Consider the following 12,700-nt stretch of genomic DNA (forward strand, 5'->3'; position numbering starts at 1 on the left):
GCCTATAGAGCAGGATGAGGCCTATAGTGCAGGATGAGGCCCATAGAGCAGGATGAGGCCTATGGTGCAGGATGAGGCCCATAGAGCAGGATGAGGCCTATAGAGCAGGATGAGGCCTATAGAGCAGGATGAGGCCTATAGAGCAGGATGAGGCCTATAGAGCAGGATGAGGCCTATAGTGCAGGATAAGGCCTGTAGTGCAGGATGAGGCCTATGGTGCAGGATGAGGCCCATAGAGCAGGATGAGGCCTATAGAGCAGGATGAGGCCTATAGTGCAGGATGAGGCCTATAGTATAGGATGAGGCCCATAGAGCAGGATGAGGCCTATGGTGCAGGATGAGGCCCATAGAGCAGGATGAGGCCTATAGAGCAGGATGAGGCCTATAGTGCAGGATGAGGCCTATAGTATAGGATGAGGCCCATAGAGCAGGATGAGGCCTATGGTGCAGGATGAGGCCCATAGAGCAGGATGAGGCCTATAGAGCAGGATGAGGCCTATAGAGCAGGATGAGGCCTATAGAGCAGGATGAGGCCTATAGAGCAGGATGAGGCCTATAGTGCAGGATGAGGCCTATAGAGCAGGATGAGGCCTATGGTGCAGGATGAGGCCTATAGAGCAGGATGAGGCCTATAGAGCAGGATGAGGCCTATAGAGCAGGATGAGGCCTATAGAGCAGGATGAGGCCTATAGAGCAGGATGAGGCCTATAGAGCAGGATGAGGCCTATAGAGCAGGATGAGGCCTATAGAGCAGGATGAGGCCTATAGTATAGGATGAGGCCTATAGAGCAGGATGAGGCCTATAGTATAGGATGAGGCCTATAGAGCAGGATGAGGCCTATAGTATAGGATGAGGCCTATAGTGCAGGATGAGGCCTATAGAGCAGGATGAGGCCTATAGTGCAGGATGAGGCCTATAGAGCAGGATGAGGCCTATAGAGCAGGATGAGGCCTATAGTATAGGATGAGGCCTATAGAGCAGGATGAGGCCTATAGTATAGGATGAGGCCTATAGAGCAGGATGAGGCCTATAGAGCAGTATGAGGCCTATAGTGCAGGATGAGGCCTATAGTATAGGATGAGGCCTATAGTGCAGGATGAGGCCTATAGTGCAGGATGAGGCCTATAGAGCAGGATGAGGCCTATAGTATAGGATGAGGCCTATAGTGCAGGATGAGGCCTATAGAGCAGGATAAGGCCTATAGAGCAGGATGAGGCCTATAGAGCAGGATGAGGCCTATAGTGCAGGATGAGGCCTATAGAGCAGGATGAGGCCTATAGTATAGGATGAGGCCTATAGAGCAGGATGAGGCCTATAGTGCAGGATGAGGCCTATAGAGCAGGATGAGGCCTATAGTATAGGATGAGGCCTATAATGCAGGATGAGGCCTATAGTGCAGGATGAGGCCTATAGTGCAGGATGAGGCCTATAATGCAGGATGAGGCCTATAGTGCAGGATGAGGCCTATAGAGCAGGATGAGGCCTATAGTGCAGGATGAGGCCTATAGAGCAGGATGAGGCCTTTCGTATAGGATGAGGCCTATAGAGCAGGATGAGGCCTATAGAGCAGGATGAGGCCTATAGTGCAGGATGAGGCCTATGGAGCAGGATGAGGCCTATAGTATAGGATGAGGCCTATAGAGCAGGATGAGGCCTATAGAGCAGTATGAGGCCTATAGTGCAGGATGAGGCCTATAGAGCAGGATGAGGCCTATAGTATAGGATGAGGCCTATAGAGCAGGATGAGGCCTATAGTGCAGGATGAGGCCTATAGAGCAGGATGAGGCCTATAGTGCAGGATGAGGCCTATAGAGCAGGATGAGGCCTATAGAGCAGGATGAGGCCTATAGAGCAGGATGTGGCCTATAGTATAGGATGAGGCCTATAGAGCAGGATGAGGCCTATAGAGCAGGATGAGGCCTATAGAGCAGGATGAGGCCTATAGTATAGGATGAGGCCTATAGAGCAGGATGAGGCCTATAGAGCAGGATGAGGCCTATAGAGCAGGATGAGGCCTATAGTATAGGATGAGGCCTATAGAGCAGGATGAGGCCTATAGTGCAGGATGAGGCCTATAGAGCAGGATGAGGCCTATAGTATAGGATGAGGCCCATAGAGCAGGATGAGGCCTATAGTGCAGGATGAGGCCTATAGTGCAGGATGAGGCCTATAGTATAGGATGAGGCCTATAGAGCAGGATGAGGCCTATAGTGCAGGATGAGGCCTATAGAGCAGGATGAGGCCTATAGAGCAGGATGAGGCCTATAGTATAGGATGAGGCCTATAGAGCAGGATGAGGCCTATAGTGCAGGATGAGGCCTATAGAGCAGGATGAGGCCTATAGTGCAAATTGAGGCCTATAGTATAGGATGAGGCCTATAGAGCAGGATGAGGCCTATAGTGCAGGATGAGGCCTATAGAGCAGGATGAGGCCTATAGTGCAGGATGAGGCCTATAGAGCAGGATGAGGCCTATAGTGCAGGATGAGTCCTATAGAGCAGGATGAGGCCTATAGTGCAGGATGAGGCCTATAGAGCAGGATGAGGCCTGTAGAGCAGGATGAGGCCTATAGTGCAGGATGAGGCCTATAGTATAGGATGAGGCCTATAGTATAGGATGAGGCCTATAGTGCAGGATGAGGCCTATAGTGCAGGATGAGGCCTATAGTATAGGATGAGGCCTATAGAGCAGGATGAGGCCTATAGTGCAGGATGAGGCCTATAGAGCAGGATGAGGCCTATAGTGCAAATTGAGGCCTATAGTATAGGATGAGGCCTATAGAGCAGGATGAGGCCTATAGTGCAGGATGAGGCCTATAGAGCAGGATGAGGCCTATAGTGCAGGATGAGGCCTATAGTGCAGGATGAGGCCTATAGTGCAGGATGAGGCCTATAGAGCAGGATGAGGCCTATAGTGCAGGATGAGGCCTATAGAGCAGGATGAGGCCTGTAGAGCAGGATGAGGCCTATAGTGCAGGATGAGGCCTATAGTATAGGATGAGGCCTATAGTATAGAATGAGGCCTATAGTGCAGGATGAGGCCTATAGTGCAGGATGAGGCCTATAGTGAAGGATGAGGCCTATAGAGCAGGATGAGGCCTGTAGAGCAGGATGAGGCCTATAGTGCAGGATGAGGCCTATAGTATAGGATGAGGCCTATAGTATAGGATGAGGCCTATAGTGCAGGATGAGGCCTATAGTGCAGGATGAGGCCTATAGTGAAGGATGAGGCCTATAGAGCAGGATGAGGCCTGTAGAGCAGGATGAGGCCTGTAGAGCAGGATGAGGCCTATAGTGCAGGATGAGGCCTATAGTGCAGGATGAGGCCTATAGTGCAGGATGAGGCCTATAGTATAGGATGAGGCCTATAGAGCAGGAGGAGGCCTATAGAGCAGGATGAGGCCTGTAGAGCAGGATGAGGCCTATAGTGCAGGATGAGGCCTATAGTATAGGATGAGGCCTATAGTAAAGGATGAGGCCTATAGTGCAGGATGAGGCCTATAATGCAGGATGAGGCCTATAGAGCAGGATGAGGCCTATAGTGAAGGATGAGGCCTATAGAGCAGGATGAGGCCGATAGAGCAGGATGAGGCCTATAGTACAGGATGAGGCCTATAATGAAGGATGAGGCCTATAGAGCAGGATGAGGCCTATAGAGCAGGATGAGGCCTATAGTGAAGGATGAGGCCTATAGTATAAGATGAGGCCTATAATGCAGGATGAGGCCTATAGTGCAGGATGAGGCCTATAGTGCAGGATGAGGCCTAAGCAGGATGAGGCGTATAGAGCAGGATGAGGCCTATGGTGCAGGATGAGGCCGATAGAGCAGGATGAGGCCTATGCAGGATGAGGCCTATAGAGCAGGATGAGGCCTATAGAGCAGGATGAGGCCTATAGAGCAGGATGAGGCCTATAGTGCAGGATGAGCCCTATAGACCAGGATGAGGCCTATAGTGCAGGATGAGGCCTATAGTGCAGGATGAGCCCTATAGAGCAGGATGAGGCCTATAGAGCAGGATGAGGCCTATAGTGCAAGATGAGGCCTATAGTGCAGGATGAGGCCTATAGTGCAGGATGAGGCCTATAGTGCAGGATGAGCCCTATAGAGCAGGATGAGGCCTATAGTGCAGGATGAGGCCTATAGTGCAGGATGAGGCCTATAGTACAGGATGAGGCCTATAGAGCAGGATGAGGCCTATAGAGCAGGATGAGGCCTATAGTACAGGATGAGGCCTATAATGCAGGATGAGGCCTATAGAGCAGGATGAGGCCCATAGAGCAGGATGAGGCCTATAGTGCAGGATGAGGCCTATAGTGCAGGATGAGGCCTATAGTGCAGGATGAGGCCTATAGTGCAGGATGAGGCCTATAGAGCAGGATGAGGCCTATAGTACAGGATGAGGCCTATAATGCAGGATGAGGCCTATAGAGCAGGATGAGGCCCATAGAGCAGGATGAGGCCTATAGTGCAGGATGAGGCCTATAGTGCAGGATGAGGCCTATAGAGCAGGATGAGGCCTATAGTACAGGATGAGGCCTATAATGCAGGATGAGGCCTATAGAGCAGGATGAGGCCCATAGAGCAGGATGAGGCCTATAGAGCAGGATGAGGCCTATAGTACAGGATGAGGCCTATAATGCAGGATGAGGCCTATAGTGCAGGATGAGGCCTATAGTAAAGGATGAGGCCTATAATGCAGGATGAGGCCTATAATGCAGGATGAGGCCTATAGTGCAGGATGAGGCCTATAGAGCAGGATAAGGCCTATAATGCAGGATGAGGCCTATAGAGCAGGATGAGGCCTATGGTGCAGGATGAGTCCTATAATGCAGGATGAGGCCTATGGTGCAGGATGAGGCCTATAGAGCAGGATGAGGCCTATAGTACAGGATGAGGCCTATAATGCAGGATGAGGCCTATAGTGCAGGATGAGGCCTATAGATCAGGATAAGGCCTATAATGCAGGATGAGGCCTATAGAGCAGGATGAGGCCTATCGTGCAGGATGAGGCCTATAATGCAGGATGAGGCCTATGGTGCAGGATGAGGCCTATAGTACAGGATGAGGCCTATAGTGCAGGATGAGGCCTATAGTGCAGGATGAGGCCTATAGAGCAGGATGAGGCCTATAGTGCAGGATGAGGCCCTACATAAACAAGGCCCCATCGTATAGGAATCCACCAAGGTTGCAAAAAGTAGGAGAGAAGGTAAGGAGACTGAAAGTCCATCCCAATTCTGATCTCCATCCAGTGACTCCCGTCGGAAGTTTGCACCAATGTACGATGAGCGAGGACAGGATTGGGCGGAAGCTGTGATGGCTTCCGCAGCCGAACACCCACCCGTCGGGCTCATCGATGAAGACCGGGCGCTGGAGTGAACGGCCAGGGGCAGCAGTGCAGCCTCGCACGTGTCAGCTCCTTCAGCAGCGATGGGGGAGAAAGACAGAAAGAGGCAACGGGAGGCAGTGTCCAGGCGACACCCAGGGAGGTTCTCCCAGCCTGGAGGCCGCAGGAGTGAATGAAAGGAACGTCCCGCCCGGGCAGCGGGGTATCACCAGGCCCGGGGATGCCCCCCCGCCCCCCCCCCCCGCGGCTGAATCCAGCCCTGGGATGCTCGGCCTCCACTGAAAGCCTGAGCAGCAAGAGCAGAGGCAGGGCCGGAGTGACGGGCAGCCCTGAGACCCACACACGGGGATGCCCATCTGCTCAGGGTGTGGATACCTGCTGCCTGCTCCAAATCACTGACAGCTAACGTACTGTTTAATAAACACACACACACACAGAGAAACAATTAGCATTTTTGTTGCGGAGTAGGTGTTTGTGGTCGCGGGAGGAATCTTCCTGGTTGGGGGAGGGCGGGCGGGTGGGTGGGCACTGGGGGGGGGGGGGAATCAGGAGGAGAAGACCCCCTAATAGAACCCACCACCCGAGGGGAGAAAATAAACCAGGCCCTGTGAGAGGCCGGCGGGGGGTGTGTTCCTTCCCCGCCCGATTGCCCCCCCACCCAGTACGATCTAATAAAGCCCACCCCCATCTCCAGCCCCCCACCCCCTCAGGACCAGGAGGGCCTTTTCCGCTACGGTTTTCGAGGATTTCCAGACCCCGGAGTAAAGACAGGGCTGTTATTTTGTTTTGTGACGATGCCAACGAAGATTAAATGTCTTCAACACGACCGATGATATTGAAAGTAAGAATTTGCATTTGTACAGCGCCTTTCACATCCTCAGGACGTCCCAAGGCGCTTCGCAGCCAATGAAGTACTTCTTGAAAAGTTGCCACTGTTGTAACGTAGGGAACGCGACGGTCGATCTGCGCACAGCAAGATCCCACAAACAGCAACGTGATAATGACCCGATCATCAGTTTTTATTGATGTTGATTGAGGGATGAATATTGGCCCCAGGACACCGGGGGAGAACTCTCCCCCCCTGCTCTTCTTTGAGGTATTGCCAGGGGATCTTTTACGTCCACCAGAGAGGGGGCAGACGGGGCCTCGGTTCAACGTCTCTCCCAAAAGGGAGCGTCCCCGACAGTGCGGCACTCCCTCCGTACTGCGCTGGGAGTGTCAGCCCGGATTTTGTGTGAAGTCTCTGGAGTGGGGCTCGAACCCTTGACGGCTCTGACCCAGAGTGGGGGAGCGTGCTGCGCCACCGAGCCACGGCTGACCCCCTCGGGCACGTTTGTCGATAAACCGTGTCCCCTGTCGGCGGGGTGAGGCGGGTGGAAGGGATGGAAATTGGCTCCTCCCCTCCCCCCCCCACCACTGGGACAACCGTCCCGACGTCTCCTCCCTCTAACCCTTGACCCCCACCGCCCCCACCACCCCCCTGGTGGAAAAGCTGGTGTGTGGCCGACGGGCGAGGACAAAAAAAAAGGACATGGTTGTGATGCCTCCCTTGGTCGAATGACCTGCGGACACGCTATCCAGCTCCACCAGGTGAAGGGTGGCGATTGTACAGGGCACCTGGAACCCTCTGGTAATTGGACCCCAGGAAGAGGCAGCGCCTTCGGGAAAGGAGGGGAAGAAACAGGGGCGGGAGGGCGGCGGAAGGGAAGTTAGCCCTGGTATCACCAGCCGCTAGCAGACAGGAGTTATCACTGCGGCTTTTATTGCCCACTCTGGGCCAGAGTTACACTGAGTCGACAGCACAGAAACAGGCCATTCGGCCCAACTGGACTATCCCGGTGTTTATGCTCCACACGAGCCTCCTCCCTCCTGACTTCATCTCACCCTATTGGGATATCCTTCTGTTCCTTTCTCCCTCGTGTTTATCCAGCTTCCCCTTAAATGCATCTCTGCTATTCGCCTCAACCACTCCTTGTGATGGCGAGTCCCACATTCTCACCACTCTCTGGGTAAAGATGTTTCTCCTGAATTCCCTATTGGATTTACTAGTGATTATCTTATATTGATGACCCTCTAGTTTTGGTCTCCCCCACAAGTGGAAACAGCTTCTCTGCGTCTACCCTATCGAACCCTGTCATTATCTTAAAGGCCTCCATCAGGTCGCCCCTCACCCTTCTCTTCACTAAAGGTAAGATCCCCAGCCTGTTCAGCTTTTCCCGATAAGTATATCCTCTCAGTTCTGGTATCATCCTTGTGAATCTTTTTTTGCACCTTCTCCAGTGCCTCTATATCCTTTTTGTAATATGGAGACCAGAGCTGTGCTACAGTGCTCCAAGTGTGGTCGAACCAAGGTTCAGATACAAGTTCAACGTAACTTCTCTGCTTTTCAATTCTATCCCTCCAGAAATGAACCCCAGGGCTCGGCTTGCCTTTTGTGTGTATTAATTAATTAGTTAAGTAATTAGTCATTAATTAATTAATGACTTTGTTTCCGACGATGCCGACAAGGCCAAATTCACCGCCTATCCCCAGCTGTCTGGAACAACCGAGAGGATTGCTGGCCCACTTCAGAGATACTTGGTGGGGGGGGTGATTTTAACCCCCAGGAACGGGCGGGTTGGGGGCCGGGCGGGAGTTGAAAATAGTTGTTTTTTGGGTCGCGACCGCAACCCGGCTTTATTTCCGGGTTTAACTCGGGCGTGTAAAAGTCCAGGCTTCCCACTGGGAATGCAAAGTCCGAAAATTTTGCGGTCGTGACCCCAAAAAATAATTATTTTCAACTCCCAACCCACCCGTTCTCGGGGTTTAAAATCACCCCCCTGAGAGTCAACTAGGTGTGAGTCACTTAGGCCCGATCAGCTGGGATTGGCAGGATCTCTTCCCTGAAGGACATTGGTGAACCAATCAGGTTTTTATCATAATTGGGTACTGCAGCTCCTGCCCTGGGAGTGTTTGATGGGACAGTGTAGAGGGAGCTTTACTCTGTATCTAACCCGTGCTGTACCTGCCCTGGGAGTGTTTGATGGGACAGTGTAGAGGGAGCTTTACTCTGTATCTAACCCGTGCTGTACCTGCCCTGGGAGTGTTTGATGGGACGGTGTAGAGGGAGCTTTACTCTGTATCTAACCCGTGCTGTACCTGCCCTACGAGTGTTTGATGGGACAGTGTAGAGGGAGCTTTACTCTGTATCTAACCCGTGCTGTACCTGCCCTGGGAGTGTTTGATGGGACAGTGCAGAGGGAGCTTTACTCTGTATCTAACCCATGCTGTACCTGCCCTGGGAGTGTTTGATGGGACAGTGTAGAGGGAGCTTTACTCTGTATCTAACCCGTGCTGTACCTGCCCTGGGAGTGTTTGATGGGACAGTGTCGAGGGAGCTTTACTCTGTATCTAACCCGTGCTGTCCCTGCCCTGGGAGTGTTTGATGGGACAGTGTAGAGGGAGCTTTACTCTGTATCTAACCCGTGCTGTACCTGCCCTGGGAGTGTTTGATGGGACAGTGTAGAGGGAGCTTTACTCTGTATCTAACCCGTGCTGTACCTGATCCAGGAATGCTGAATTGCTGGAGTAGAACATTTTCCTACCTTGTTAGACTCTCACGTCTCACTTCATAAAAACAAAACTCTTTTAAAAAAGTGAAATAAATAAAATAAAACACAATACAATAAATATATAACAGGGTTGTGGGAACTTTAAACTAATGATCTGATGAAATAAAATACTCTGAAGGGAAATCCATTCAGTTCTGAAGACATAAAATAATACAACATGATTGAGTTTTATTTATGGATCGATTGATTGTGCCTGGGAAGTCTAACTCTACCTTGGGGACATGGGTAAGTGCAGATCGAGGGACACTCTCCATCACACAGACACTTGCTCCCCTCCAGTCCCTCCCAATCCATGTCCGGTATGTTCAGTTGTCATTCTGTACATTCGTCCTGCACAGGCTCGATCAATTGATCCATAAATCAACTATCATCATCCTCCTTATTATTTTTAAAGAGGCGCCGTCGCCATGGCGATGCGTCAAAATCCAAAAGCACAGTCCCAGAGAGGAGCCAACAGTGACGAGATTGAAAGAAAATGAGGGCAGTGTGTCCGTTTGAGCCCGGCACTCACGTCCTTTCCAAAAAAACGTCAAGAGATGAAGACCTGAAGGAGTAGGTAGGTGTCCCGCCCGGTGTGGAACTCAGAGCTGCACAGCTCTGGGAGGTCCCACCTTCCATCCCTGCTCTCTGCTGCATTTGCTCATGGCTTGGGTTGACAGATGTGTTGGGAGGACGAGGTCTACTATTGGCCCCAATGACCTTTGGTGGCACCCTTAACCCAGTGGGTCGCACACCCTCTCCTAAATCAGAATATTGTGGATTCAAGTCCCACTCCTCGAGGATTGAGCACAAAACCCTATGCTGTTACTTCAGTGACGTGGAGATGCCGGTGATGGACTGGGGTGGACAAATGTAAGGAATCTTACAACACCAGGTTATAGTCCAACAGTTTTATTTGAAAACCACAAGCTTTCGGAGGCTTTCTCCTTCGTCAGGTGAGTGTGGGATTCCTTGAAGGTTACTGCATATATAGTCAGAGAACAATGCCTGGTGATTACAGATAATCTTTCCAACTGCCCGTTGTCAAGGCAATCAGACAGAGAGACATTTCATACAGGACTACTGAATATACAAACGGTCCGAACCCAAAGACAGAGAGAGAGAGAAACATCCGAAAGGAAGAGAAAGAGAGAGAATGACCCGTTGTATTAAAAACAGATAACTCTTTTTTCGCTGGTGGGGTTACGTGTAGCGTGACATGAACCCAAGATCCCGGTTGAGGCCGTCCTCATGGGTGCGGAACTTGGCTATCAATTTCTGCTCGACGATTTTGCGTTGTCGTGTGTCTCGAAGGCCGCCTTGGAGAACGCTTACCCGAAGATGCCCAGCGCTGAGGGAGTGCTGCACTGTCGGAGGTGCCCTCTTTCGGATGAGACATCAAACCGAGGCCTCATCTGCCCCCTCAGGTGGATGTTAAAGGCCCTACAGCATTACTTTGAAGAAGAGCAGGGGAGTTCTCCCTGCTGTCCAGGCCAATATTTATCCCTCAACCAACACATTGAGTCATAGAGTCATAGAGTCATATGGCACGGATAGAGGCCCTTCGGCCCATCGTGTCCGCGCCGGCCATCAGCCCTGTCTACTCTAATCCCATATTCCAGCATTTGGTCCGTAGCCTTGTATGCTATGGCATTTCAAGTGCTCATCCAAATGCTTCTTGAATGTTGTGAGGGTTCCTGCCTCCACAACCCTCTCAGGCAGTGAGTTCCAGACTCCAACCACCCTCTGGGTGAAAAAGTTCTTTCTCAAATCCCCTCTAAACCTCCCGCCTTTTACCTTGAATCTATGTCCCCTTGTTATAGAACCCTCAACGAAGGGAAAAAGCTCCTTAGTATCCATCCTACCTGTGCCCCTCATAATTTTGTACACCTCAATCATGTCCCCCCTCAGCCTCCTCTGCTCCAAGGAAAACAAACCCAATCTTCCCAGTCTCTCTTCATAGCTGAAGCGCTCCAGCCCTGGTAACATCCTGGTGAATCTCCTCTGCACCCTCTCCAAAGCGATCACATCCTTCCTGTAGTGTGGCGACCAGAACTGCACACAGTACTCCAGCTGTGGCCTAACCAGTGTTTTATACAGCTCCATCATAACCTCCTTGCTCTTATATTCTATGCCTCGGCTAATAAAGGCAAGTATCCCATATGCCTTCTTTACCACCTTATCTACCTGTTCCGCCGCCTTCAGGGATCTGTGAACTTGCACACCAAGATCCCTCTGACCCTCTGTCTTGCCTAGGGTCCTCCCATGCAGTTTGTGGGATCTTGTGGTTGCCTTGTTTCCTACATTACAGCAGTGACTGCACTTCATAAAGTACTTCGACGGCTGTTAAAGCGCTTTGGGACGTCCTGAGGGAGTGAAAGGCGCTATATAAATGCACGTCTTTATTTCACTGAATATTCTCCCAACCTTACGGAGTAAAGTTTCTCCAATAATCAAGATGTGGAGATGCCGGTGATGGACTGGGGTTGACAATTGTAAACAATTTTACAACACCAAGTTATAGTCCAGCAATTTTATTTTAAATTCACAAGCTTTCGGAGGCTTCCCCCTTCCTCAGGTGAACGATTTCACATCGTTCACCTGAGGAAGGGGGAAGCCTCCGAAAGCTTGTGAATTTAAAATAAAATTGCTGGACTATAACTTGGTGTTGTAAAATTGTTTCCAATAATCAAGACAGTCTAAAATTAACAAGAACTTTTAGATTGTTTTTGTTGGAAAATAATCGGAGGGCAATGTCTCTTTAAGAAACCCATCCCCCCTCTCTTGTTTCTCTCTCTCTCTCTCTCCTTCTGAACATCCATCTGCATTACAAAGTAAGCGACCGTGGCAGCACTGAGGCACACAGCTAGTTGACATGGGAGAGTAAAATTGGGGAGCTGTGATACTTTCTCTCTCTCTCTCTCTCTTCTGTGTGTGTGAAAGAAAATCTTTTATTCTCAACAATTTCACAGCTGGCAGCGAGGACGCAGGACCTGCTTTCTATACTCAACAGGGAAATTGTCAAAACCAAAAAAAAAACAACCAAATTTCAGTGGATCTCCACTTTCTCACCCACCCACCCCTCTTTCCTTTCCACCACCTCCCCTCCCTTCCTTTCTCTCTCTCTCTCTCTCTTTTTTTGTTGGAGGGAGGGAGGGCAAAAGGGAAAAAGAGAGAGAGAGAGAGACAACACACACACACACACATATAGAAAAACTCGCCGTTTGCCTTGGATCACTTGGACATTTTGGCGGAAATCTTCAACCAGAGACGCTGGACCTGCTTTTTTCCATTTTCTGCCTGGGAGGGAGGATGGAAGATCAGAACCGGTTGCTCCAAGCTCGAGGGGCTGGTGGTGGCGGCGGCGGAGGCGGAGGCGGAGTGGGAATTCCCGGGCACCCAGTACAGGGCGGCCTCCAGCCCCTCAGTGCTCACATGCACGAAAACCCCACGGATAATGGAGACGGGAGGAAGCAAGACATCGGGGATATTCTGCATCAGATCATGACCATCACCGACCAAAGTCTGGACGAAGCTCAAGCCAAGTTAGTTTCATTATTTTAAACCCCCCTCTCTCCCTCTCTCTCTCTTGCAATGTTAAGGCAAAATATAAATCAGTTTTTTATTGTGTTAATATGATCTGGTTTTTTTTTAAAGTATGCGTTTAAAAGTTTTATTTTTGCATTCTGCGTGGCTTTGTGTTTTATGATGTGAATTTATTTGTCTGTCAGGAAACATGCATTGAATTGCCACAGAATGAAACCA

General features: G+C 50.7%; 1 pseudogene; it reads left to right on the plus strand.

The window, feature by feature from the left end:
- The first annotated feature begins 12,024 nt into the window (after positions 1-12,024).
- LOC137304995 (pre-B-cell leukemia transcription factor 2-like) overlaps positions 12,025-12,700 on the plus strand; it is a 34,506-nt pseudogene continuing 33,830 nt past the window's right edge.

Source organism: Heptranchias perlo, chromosome 39 (genome assembly GCF_035084215.1).
Source record: "Heptranchias perlo isolate sHepPer1 chromosome 39, sHepPer1.hap1, whole genome shotgun sequence".
Classification (NCBI taxonomy): Eukaryota; Metazoa; Chordata; class Chondrichthyes; order Hexanchiformes; family Hexanchidae; genus Heptranchias; species Heptranchias perlo.